We start from the raw sequence: 12,779 nt of genomic DNA on the forward strand, positions 1-12,779 counted from the left end.
TATGCCACCTGGTTATTGACCCCTCCGCTAAGGGAAAAAGTTTCTTCCTATCTACCCTATCTATGCCCCTCATAGTTTTGTATACCTCAATCATGTCCCCCCTCAGCCTTCACTGCTCTAAGGAAAACAACCCTAGCTTTTTCAGTCTCTCTTCATATCTGAAATACTCCAGCCCAGGCAACATTCTGGTGAATCTCCTCTGCACCCTCTCCTGTGCATTCACATCCTTCCTATAGTGTGGTGCCCAGAACTGTACACAGTACTCCAGCTGCGGCCTAACTTGCGTTTTATACAGCTCCATCATAACCTCCCTGCTCTTATATTCTGTGCCTCGGCTGATAAAGGCAAGTATCCCATATGCCTTCCTGACCACTTTATCTACCTGTGCTGCTGCCTTCAGTGATCTATGGACAAGTACACCAAGGTCCCTCTGACCTTCTGTACTTCCTAGAGTCCTGCCATCCATTGTATATTTCCTTGCCTTGTTAGTCCTCCCAAAATGCATCACCTCACTTCTCAGGATTAAATTCCATTGGCCATACTCTGCCCATTTTACCAGCCCATCTATATTGTCCTGTAATCTAAGGCTTTCCTCCTCAATATTTACGACACCACCAATTTTCATGTCATCTGAGAACTTAGTCATCATAACTCCTATATTCATGTCTAAATCATTAATGTACACTACAAACAGCAAGGGTCCCAGCACTGATCCCTGCGGTGCACCACTGGCCACAGGCGTCCACTCGCAAAAACAACCCTTGACCATTACCCTCTGCCTCCTTCCCCTAAGCCAATTTTGGATCCAATTTGCCAAATTGCCCTGGATCCCATGGGCTCTTACCTTCTTAATCAATCTCCCATGCAGGACTTTATCAAACACAGTTATAGAATAAGGGGACACTACGTTAAAACTGAGATGTGAAGGAATTTCTTTTCTCAGAGGGTAGTGAATGTCTGGAATTCTCTACCCCAATGAGTTGTGGAGGCTAGATCACTGAAAGTATTTAAAGAGGAGGTAGATAGATTTTTGAAATATCGGGGAGTTGAGGACTATGAGGAGCTGGCACGAAAGAAGAGTTGAGGTCTGGGGCAGATAAGCCGTGATCTTATTGAATGGTGGGGCAGGCTTGAGGGGCTGTGTGGCCTACTCCTGCTCCTATTTCTTAGGTTCTTAGTTCTTTAAGTGAAGGATTTTCTCTATTTAAAGATTCATTTTTCAGTAAGTGATATTTCAGATGCTCATGATAACTAGAGCATAGATGTCCTGTGCAAAAAAATTATCTGTGGAAGGGTAAGAAGCATGTAACTTCCCATTTGAAGAATTTGGTTTATCTATGAAACAATTTAAGTTGTTTCCATCATGATGTTTTCTTTATTTTGGCTGCTTTCAAGGTCAAGTTTCTTCTATTTCTGCCATGCTGTTTCCAACCACAATCCAAGTATTCTCCTTACATTAGTTTTCTTCTGATGATCTTTAATACCTGCAGGGAAGCTGGATTGTTGTGGCTGCCTTCTTTCTGACACTTTCATGTGATATGATAGTCTTCTCACACTTTTTTTTTTAGTGAGTTCTGGAACAATCTGGTGTTGCAGTGTAGATGAGAAAACTTATAAATGTGGCTACATTCTTTTCATCTCTGGTATATTTTTAAAGAAGGCAACACAACTGCTTATGTAGAACATGATCCTACCAGTCAACTCTTTGCTACTGTGCTTGGAGATATTGCTCAAAGTATTGTCCAGTGAAAGCTCTTGAAACATCTTGCTGGTACTATTACTGGACCAATAAAATTCAGCACTGATTCCCAGACTTCTCTTTATGAAACCACAAGCTGATCAAGGCAGAATAGATAGGTTCCATAAATACAGGGTTCTGTTGCATATTTCTAAATCTGATTAGCTTCTCAAGTACTAAAAATGCTGCAAATCTAATTTTAATCATGTTAATTTTTCTGCCGTGGCTCAGTTGGTAGCGCTCTAGCCTCTGAGTCAGAGGTTGTGGGTTCAAGTCCCATTCCAGAGACCTGAGCACAGAAATCTAGGCTGACATGACAATGCAGTGCTGAGGGAGTGCTGCGCTGTTGGGGGTGCTGTCTTTTGGATGAGACATTAAACCTGAGGCTCTTCCAGTGCCCCCGCCAAACCGCGCTGCCGCCCCAGCAAGACCGAAACAACATTCAGGATGGGTTGACAAATGGCAAGTAGCATTGGTGCAATGACCATCTCCAACAAGATAGAGTCTGACCACCTCCCCTTGACATTCAATGGCATCACCATTGTTAAATCTCCCACCATCAACAGTCTGGGGTCACCATTGACTAGAAACTTAACTGGACTAGCCACATTGTGTGGCTACAAGAGCAGATCAGAGTATTCTTTTAGTTTAGTTTAGAGATACAGCACTGAAACAGGCCCTTCGGCCCACCGAGTCTGTGCCGACCATCAACCACCCATTTATACTAATCCTACACTAATCCCATATCCCTACCACATCCCCACCTGTCCCGATATTTCCCTGCCACCTACCTATACTTGGGGCAATTGCTAATGGCCAATTTACCTATCAAGCTGCAAGTCTTTGGCATGTGGGAGGAAACCGGAGCACCCGGAGGAAACCCACGCAGACACAGGGAGAACTTGCAAACTCCACACAGGCAGTACCCAGAATTGAACCCAGGTCGCTGGAGCTGTGAGGCTGCAGTGCTAACCACTGCGCCGCTGTGCCACTGTGGTGAATATCTTGCCTCCTGACTCCCCAAAGCCTTTGCACCATCTGCAAACTACAAGTCAGAAGTGTGATGGAATGCTGTCCACATTATGCTACATTTCCCCCCAAATCCCTGACGTTTTCACGAATCTGCCGCAACGCGTTCTCCTTTCACTTGAAATATTTGGGGTTTAGATCCTCTTAGTTCTTCCTCTTCACTTTCTTGTATTTGACTGGAATTATTTAATGACTCCAGTTCTCTATCTCGATTGTTCTCTGATGATCTGATGATTGTTGTATCACCGGTTCACCAACTCTCGCTGATGACCGATTCTCTTGCATTTCTTCCATTTGTTTCCTCTGTGGAACTGGTACCAATGATCTTCTGTTCCTTTATATCATCCCCTGGTCGGTCTGGATGATGTATGATCTTGGTTATTGTGATTTCTCTATCACTTGTCCATATCTATTTTGGTCTTCAACCCAAACCAATTCTTCAGGTTTGATGTCTGACAGATTTCTCACTCTGTAGTGTCTGTCATAATTCTCAGCTTGAATTGACTGCTCTCTATCCCCTCTCTCCCTTTTTCCAAGTCTTCTGCACTAATTTGTGGATTTTGTGTACTTGGATAGGAAGTTGTATCTTCAACATTCTTCCCATTAAAAATTCACATGGGGCTAGCCCATTCTGAAGTGCCAGTTGAAAATCTTCGTTTTTCTTCAAAACATCATCACAGTTCGTACACCTCTCTCTGCTTCTCCATTGGCTTAAGGGTATCTCGGTGAACTGGTGACCTGAACAAGTCCATATGTTTCAGCAAGCACTTTGGAACTTTTGTTCGCAAATTGCGGCGCATTATTATATCACAATATCTTGAATGCCGTGTGTAGCAAAAATGTCACTTAAAGATTTGATCACAGCCTCTGAACTCTGGCCAGGTAGAGTAATAGTCAACGACAATAAGGAATATTTTCCCTTTGTGCTTAAAGATATCCATTCCTAGATGATTCCATGGTCTGGACAGAAATGAAGATGACACATGTGACTCTCACCTCTTGTCTGGTAGTAGCACATGTGATGCATCTGGATACCATTTCTTCAATAACTTTTGATATCCTGGGTCACCATACTGAGTTTGTGGCTCTTGCTCTACAGTGAGTGATCCATAAATGATGTTGGTGTAATTTCTCCAAGATATCCAATCTTAAAGCTCTTGGGATGGCCAGTCTTTCCTTGCAGACCAGCAATTCATCTACAATACTCAGATGACCTCTGTGTTCGTGATATTTCCTTAAAAACGGGTCATGTGGCATACATTCTGGCCAACCATTTCGACGATATTCTTTTCTTCTATCGCATTTTCTTTCATCTTGCTGCAAGTTTCTGATTGCATTCAATTTTTTTAAGCTGTTGCCGGTAAATTCTCAGTTATTAAAGCAAAGACGTCTACTTCCTCCAGAAGTAAGACTGCTCTTTCTTCTGCTCTTCCAATTGTTGCTCTTGATAACACATCTGCTGCTAATTGTTGTTTACCTGGAACATCTTCGGCTGTCAAATTAAACCTCATTAGTCTTAGTCGAAATCTTTGTACCCTTGGAGGTGATTTTGCGAGCTCTATCGAATTCAAAAACATCACAAGTTGCTTGTGGACGGTTTCAGTCTTAAACTTGAGGCCCAATACGTAGTGAGAAAATTTTTCGCATGCACATGTTGCTGCCAATGCTTCCTTGTCAGTGACCGCGTATCTCTGTTTGGTTTCAGTTAATGACCGAGAAGCAAAATACACAGGTCTGCGTTTTCCATCCTTCTGGACTTGAAACAAGACCGCACCTAATCCTGTTGTTGATGCATCTGCCATTATTATGGTTGTTAGCTCTGGATTATAGTATGCCAACATCTCTGACGAAGTTAATATCTCTGAGGGGGGAGGTGATGGCGTAGTGGTAATGTTACTGGACTGGCAATCCAGAGACAGGCTAATTCTCTGGGGGCACAGGTTCAAATCCCACTGTGGCAGCTGGTGGAATTTACATTCAATTAATAAATCTGGAATTAACAAAAAGTTAGTCTCAGTCATGGTGAGCATGAAACCACTGTTGATTGTCATAAAAACACCTGCAAGAATTGTCCCTGAGGGAAGGAAATCTGCCCTCCTTACCTGATCTGGTCTACATGTAACTCCGGACCCACAGCAATGCGGTTGACTCTTAAATGCCCTCTGAATACCACTCAGTTGTACCGAACTGCTAGAAAAAAGTCTAAAAGGAATGAAACCAGATGGACCACCCAGCTTCGACCTAGCCACTGGAAAAGACGACAACACACCCAGCCCTGTCGACCTTGCAAAGTCCTCTTTACTAACATTTGGGACTTGTACCAAAATTTGGAGAGCTGTCCCATGTACTAGTCAAGCAACAGCCTGACATAGTCATACTCACGGAATCATACCTTAAAGACAACGTCCCAGACACCACCATCACCATCCCTGGGTAGTTCTGTCCCACCGACGGGACAGACCCACGAGAGGTGGCGGCACAGTGGTGTGCAGTCAGGAGGGAGTTGCCCTGGGAGTCCTCAACATTGACTCCGGACCCCATGAAGTCTTATGGCATCAGGTCAAAAATGGGCACGGAAACCTCCTGCTGATTACCACCGACTACCCCCCTCCTTCAGTTGATGAATGAGCCCTGCTCCATGTTGAACACCACTTGGAAGATGCGCTGAGGGTGAAAAAGGCACAGAATGTACTCTGGGTGCGGGACTTCAGTGTTCTTCATTAAGAGTGGCTCGGTAGCACCACTACTGACTGAGCTGGCTGAGTCCTAAAGGACTTAGTTGCTAGACTGGGTCTGCGGCGGGTGGTGAGGGAGCCAACAAGAGGGAAAAACCGATTTGACCTTGTCCTTGCCAATCTGCCTATTGCACATGCATCCGTCCATGACAGTGTTGATAGGAGTGACCACTGCACAGTCCTTGTGGAGACGAAATCTTTCTTCACTTTGAGGATACCCTGCCTCATGTTATGTGGCACTACCACCGTGCTAAATGGGATAGATTTTGAACAAACCTACCAAGCCAAAGCTGGGCATCCATGAAGCGCTGTGGGCCACAAGCAGCAGCAGAATCGTATTCAACCACAATATGTAACCTCATGCCCGGCATATTCCACACTCGACCATTGCCATCAAGCAGGGGGAACAACCCTGGTTCAATGAAGAGTGCAGGTGGGCATGCCAGGAGCAGCACCAGGCATACCTAAAAATGAGGTGTCAACCTAGTTAAGCTACAACACAGGACTACATGCATGTCAAACAGCGTAAGCAGCATGCGATAAAGCTTAGCGATCCCACAACCAATGGATCAGATCTAAGCTCTGCAGTCCTGCCACACCCAGTGGTGAATGGTGGTGGACAATTAAACAACTAACTGGAGGAGGTGGCTCCACAATTATCCCCATCCTCAATGAGGGGGGGCCCCAGCACATCAGTGAAAAAGACAAGGCTGAAGCATTCGCAACCATCTTCAGACAGAAGTGCTGAGTGGGTGATCCATCTCGGCCTCTTCCTGAACTCCCCAGCATCACAGATGCCAATCTTCAGCCAATTCGATTCACTCTGTGATATCAAGAAATGACTGAAGGCACTGGATACTGCAAAGGCTATGATCCCTGACAACATTCCGGCAATAGTACTGAAGACCTGTGCTCCAGGACTTGTCGTGTCCCTAGCCAAGCTGTTCCAGCTGCAACACTGGCATCTACCCGACAATGTGGAAAATTGCCCAGGTATGTCCTGTACACAAAAAGCAGGACAAATTCAACCCAGCCAGTTACCGCCCTATCAGTCTACTCTCGACCATCAGCAAGGTGATGAAAGGGGTCATCGACAGTGCTGTCAAGCAGTACGTATTCAGCAATAACCTGCTCACTGGTGCTCAATTTGGTTTCTGCCACGGCGACTCAGCTCCAGACGTCATTACAGCCTTGGTCCAAACATTGACAAAAGAGCTGAACTCGAGAGGTGAGGTGAGAACGACTGCCCTTGATATAAAGGCAGCATTTGACTGTGTGGCATCAAGGAGCTCGAGGAAAACTGGCATCAATGGGAATCGGGGGGGAAAACTCCACTGGTTGGAATCACACCTAACACAAAGTAAAATAGTTGTGATGGTTGGAGGTCCATGATCTCAGTTACAGGACATCACTGCTGGAGTTCCTCACGATCCTGTCCTAGGCCCAGCCATCTTCAGCTTTTATCAATGATCTTCCCTCCGCCATCAGGTCAGAAGTGAGATGTTTGATTGCACAATGTTCAGCACCATTTGCGCTCCTCAGACACAAGCAGTCCATGTCCATCTGCAGCAAGACCTGGACAATATTCCGGCTTGGACTGATACATGGCAAGTTACATTTGCGCCACACAAGTTGCCAGGCAATGATCATCACCAACAAGAGAGAATCCAACCATCTCCCCTTGATGTTCAATGGCATTGCCATCGCTGAATCAACATCCTGGGGGTTACCATTGACCAGAAACTGAACTGGACCAGCCATATAAATACTGTGGCTACAAGAGCAGGTCAGTGGCTGGGAATTCTGTGATGACTAATTCACCTCTTGATTCCCCAAAGCCTGTCCAGAATTTACAAAGCACAAGTCAGGAGTGTGATGGAATACTCTCCACTTGTCTGGATGGGTGCAGCTCCAACAACACTCAAGAAGCTCGACACCATCCAGGACAAAGCAGCCTGCTTGATTGGCACCCAATCCAGCACCTTCAACATTCACTCCCTTCACCACTGACGCACAGTGGCAGCAGTGTGTACCATCTACAAGATTCACTGCAGCAACTCACCAAGGCTCCATCGACAGCACCTGCCAAACCCATGATCTCCACCACCTAGAAGGACAAGGGCAGCAGATGCATGGGAACAGCACCAACTGCAAGTTCCCTTCAAGCCACATACCATCCTGCCTTAGGACTGTATTGCTGCTCCTTTAGTGTCAATGGGTTAAAATCCTGGAACTCCCTTCCGAACAGCACTGTGGGTGTACCCACACCACATGGACTGCAGTGTTTCAAGAAGGCAGCTCACCACCACCATCTCGAGGGCGATTAGGGATGGCCAATAAATGTTGGCTTAGCCAGCATCGCCCACATCCCATGAAAGAATTAAAAAAACAAATTATTCTTAGGATTTTTTTCTGGCTTTCTCCCCAATGCCACATATTATTGCTTTTTAGCAGTTGTCGCAACCGCTCATTTATAGTAGCTAAATTTGGTAATAATTTCCCTACCTGATTCACCATTCCCATGAATCTTTGTAGTTCTGTTATGCTGTTTGGTTCTGGGAAATCTTTTATTGTCTTCATTTTATGTGGATCTGCCTTGATGTCTGGCCCATCTATTATGTGACTCAGGAACTTCACTGTTGTCTGCGAAAATATACACTTCTCATTTAACGTGAGACCTGCTTCTTCTAGTCTTTCTAATACAGCTCTCATCATTGTGTCATGTTCTTTCTGGTCTGCTCCATGAATTAGGACGTCGTCCATGTGACAGATTATTCCCTCTAAGCCTTCCAGGATTCTTGGCATCGTGATCTGAAAGATCTCCTGTGCCGATGTAAAACCAAATGGAAACCTGTTGCAACAGAATCTCCCAAATGTTGTCAACAATTTAGATTCTTTGTCCAACGGTACCTGCCAGAATCTATTGTTTTGCATCTAATTTTGTAAATATGGAGCTTTTGCCCAGTTTTGCTGAACTTTCAGCCACTGATGCCATAAGGTGAATGTCTGTCTCTCTCTCTCTCTCTCTCACTCTCTCTCTCTCTCTCTCTCCTGCTTTAAGTTGAGTGAGGTCTTCACAAATTCTTATGGATCCATTTGGTTTCTTTACTGGAACATTTATAATGGGGAATAGAGAAATGGCAGAGAAGCTAAATGATTACTTTGTGTCTGTCTTCACTGAGTAAGATACAAGAAATCTCCCAGAATTAGAGATCCAAGGGATCGGGGGAATGAGGAATCGAAGGAAATTAGTATCAGTAAGAAGGTTGTATTGGAGAAATTAATGAGGCTGAAGGCTGATAAGTCCCCAGGACTTAGTATTCTCCATCCCAGAGTGTTGAAAGAGGTAGCTATGGAGATAATGGATACATTGGTGATCATCTTCCAAAATACTATAGATTCTGGAGCAGTTCCTGCAGGTTGGAAGGTAGCAAATGTCACTGCACTATTTAAGAAGGAAGGGAGAGAGAAAACAGGGAATTACAGACCTGTTAGCCTTACGTCAGTCGTTGGGAAAATGCTAGAATCTATTCTAAAGGATGTGATAAATGGACACTTGGATAATAATGATCTGATTGGGCATTGTCAACATGGATTTATGAATGAGAAATCATGTTTGATGAACCTGTTAAGAGTTTTTTGAGGATGTTACAAACAGAATTGATAAAGGGGAGTTGGTGGACGTGGTATATTGGACTTTCAGAAGGCTTTTGATGAAGTCCCCCACAGGATGTTGGTTAGAAAAATTAAAGCACATGGGATAGGAGGTAATATACTGGCATGGATTATGGATTGGTTAACAGGCAGAAAGTAGAGAGTCGGAATAAAAGGGTAATTCTCGCAGGCTGTGACTAGTGGGATACTGCAGGGATCAATGCTTAGGCCTGAGCTGTTCACAATATATATCAATGATTTGGATGTGGGGACCAAATGTAGTCTTTCCAAGTTCGCGGATGACACAAAACTAGGTGGGAATGTGTGTTGTGAGGAAGATGCAAAGTGGCTTCAAGTGGATTTGGACAGACTTCGTGACTGGGCAAGAATGTGGCAGATGGAATATAATGTGGATAAATGTGAGGTTATCCACTTTGGTAGGGGGAACAGATGTGTCGAGTATTTCTTAAATGCTAAGAGAGTAGAAAGTGTCGATCTACGAAGGGACTTGGGTGTCCTTGTCAATAGGTCACTGAAAGCTAATATGCAGGTGCAGCAAGCAATTTGGAAGGCGAATGGTATGTTAGTCTTTATCACTAGAGGATTTGACTCCAGGAGTAGTGAAGTCTTGCTTCAATTGTAGAGAACCTTGGGTGGACTGCACTTGGAGTAGTGTGCAGTTTTGGTCCCCTTCCCTTAGGAAGGATATTATTTCCATTGAGGGAGTGCAACAAAGGTTCACCAAACTTGTTCCCGGGATGGTAGGACTGTCCTATGAAGAGAGATTGGGGAAACTGGGATGTATTCTCTAGAGTTTCGAAGTTTGAGAGGTGATCTAATTGAAACCGACAAAATACTTAAAGGGATAGACAGGGTAGATGCAGCTAAGACATTTCCCCTGGTTGGGGGAGTCCAGAACCAGGGGGGACAATTTCAAAATGAGGGGGAAGCCACTTAGGACAGAGATGAGGTGAAATTTCTTTCCTCAGAGGTTTGTGAATCTTTGGAATTCTCTACCCCAGAGGGCTGTGGAAGCTCAGTCATTGAGTATGTTTAAAGCAGAGATTTTTTAAAAATTCATTCTCGGGATGTTCTGGAGCTCAGATGATTGATCTCCACCAACCACAGCCATCTTCCTTTGCGCTAGGTATGACTCTAACCAGCAGAGAGTTTTCCCCCTGATTCCCATTGACCCCAGTTTTGCTAGGGCTCCTTAATGCCATACTCGGTCAAATGCTGCCTTGATGTCAAGGGCAGTCACTCTCACCTCACCTCTTGAGTTCAGCTCTTTTGTCCATGTTTGAACCAAGGCTGTAATGAGGTCAGGTACTGAGTGGCCCTGCCGGAACCCAAACTGGGTATCACTGAGCAGGTTATTGCTAAGCAAGTGCTGCTTGATGGCAACTGTTGATGACACCTTCCATCACTTTGCTGGTGATTGAGAGTAGACTGATGGGGCGGTAATTGGCCGGGTTGGACTTGTCCTGCTTTTTGTGTACAGGACATACCTGGGCAATTTTCCACATTGCCAGATAGATGCCAGTGTTGTAGCTGTACTGGAAGATTGAGAGATTTCTAAACACAAATGATAGAAGGGGTTTGGATAGTGTGAGTAAAAGGCATTTGGTGGAGGCAGGAACAGTAGCAACATTTAAGAGACATCTGGACAGGTACTTGAATGAGCAAGGCATAGAGGGATATGGAATTAATGCAGGCAGGTGGGATTAGTATAGATAGGCATTATGGTCGGCATGGACGCGGTGGGCCGAAGGGCCTGTTTCTGTGCTGTATGACTCTATAACTCTATGGATGATCAGCCATGATCATATTGAATGGCGGGGCAGACTGAATGGCCAACTCCTGCTCCTATGTTCCAATACCAGAACACCGTCTAGATGGTTTAGTTACTGCTGATATCACTCCTTGGTTCTCCATGGCTTCTATTTCTTAATTTACCTTTTCCAGGAGTGGGTGTGGGATCTTTCTCGGTGTAAATAAACACGAAGGCTCTGCCTCTTTTCACAGACTTATGTGATATTTTGTCTGCAGTTTTCCCAAGCCTCTAAAGAGCTTCGGGAATTTAGCCCTCAAATCTCTTGGTTGGTTCTCTCGTCCCTTAATTTCTTCTACCCTGCATATCTGTTGTAGGTCAACACATGCCTTCCTGCTGAGTAATAAACAACTCTGATTCTTAATATACAGTGTTTTGGGAATCTCTTTATTCTTGTATCTTAATGTTGTTCTCAGTTCCCCTGTAACTTTCAGCTCTATGCCTCCAGGCCCATATAGATTCTTGTTTGTTGTTCTAAAGCTTCCCTTCTTTAGCCATGGTTCCTTACCTGATAAGACAGAAACTGCTGCTCCTGCGTCTAACTTAAAGCTAGTTTTATTTTCTCCTAGTGTGATATTTGCTGTCCATTAATTTTCATTTGCTCCTTGTATTTCTCCTAAGAAAGGAGTTTGAATCATTTTTTCATCTTGTACCTCGTTTATTCTCTTGTTTAAACGATTTGTCCCTTTACTGGTCTGCAGCATTTGTTTCTTGCTGCGACACATGGACTGGAAATGTCCCTTTCTTTTACATGGGTAACATTCCGCTTCCCAGGCTAGGCAATTTTCCCGCCAGTGTCTCTCTCAGCCACACCTATTGCAGTTTAGTGCTTCTGCCTCTGGATGTCTCTCCCGCCTTTCAGGCCTTTTGGTGCCATTCCGTTCCCTTTTTTTCACCAACTCCGCTGAGTCCCCTCGAATTCCGGGGTTGGTTATTTTTTCTAACCTCCCACTGTCAGCTTAGCTGAATGGCTTTTTGTAAACTGAAGTCTTCCCTTGACTGTAGTTGATCTGACAGCGCATCATCAGTAACACCGACTACAATTCAATCTCAATTCCTCATGCAAGCTTCCATACTTGCAATCTTGTACAGGTCATTAGTTCACGATTCAACGCTTTCCCCTTTTTCTGGGTGCACTTATTAAATTTTGCCCGTTCAACGATGACGTTTTCTGATCTTGAAATACCCTTCTATTGCTTTCATGACTTCAGCATAAGTAGTTTGCTTCTCTTCGATTCCTTGGGTTATGAGAATGTCGTCTGCACACTTCACCCATGGCGCATAACAAAGTACTGATCTGCTCTTTATATGGTCTATGTGTTAAACCCGATGCAGAACAGTACCTTTCAAATCTATGGACGCATTTTGGCAACACCTCAGCTTGGTCTGGACCTGTTAGCTACTCAAAGGTCTCTGGCAAGGGCAACGAATTTTCCATTATCTTCTGTTTTTCGATGTTATCGTTTCTTCTCTACTATCACTTTTCCACTGCCACCACATAATATCGGTTTACTCAACTCATTGTACTGAATAAAATAGTAATCTGTGCGTTAAGGTAACTGGAGTTTTCTTACAAACGTCTACATCTATGGCTGCCACTGGAATATTCATCACACGAGGTTCTGTACAATCCCTGACATCACATCCTGTAATGATGCTTACAGTCTATTTACATATCTACCTAGCAACAGCCTACATCACATTATACTACATATACCACACGGATGCAGTGGTTCAAGCAGGTATACCACCACCAGCTTCTTCAGGGCAATTAAGGATGAGCAATAAATGC

At 44.4% G+C, this 12,779-nt stretch overlaps 1 protein-coding gene across 6 annotated transcripts in view; it reads left to right on the forward strand.

The window, feature by feature from the left end:
- jmjd1cb (jumonji domain containing 1Cb) overlaps positions 1 to 12,779 on the forward strand; it is a 412,655-nt gene that overhangs the window by 30,672 nt on the left and 369,204 nt on the right. The window lies entirely within an intron of this gene.

The sequence above is a fragment of the Heterodontus francisci genome, chromosome 20 (assembly GCF_036365525.1).
Source record: "Heterodontus francisci isolate sHetFra1 chromosome 20, sHetFra1.hap1, whole genome shotgun sequence".
NCBI lineage: Eukaryota > Metazoa > Chordata > Chondrichthyes > Heterodontiformes > Heterodontidae > Heterodontus > Heterodontus francisci.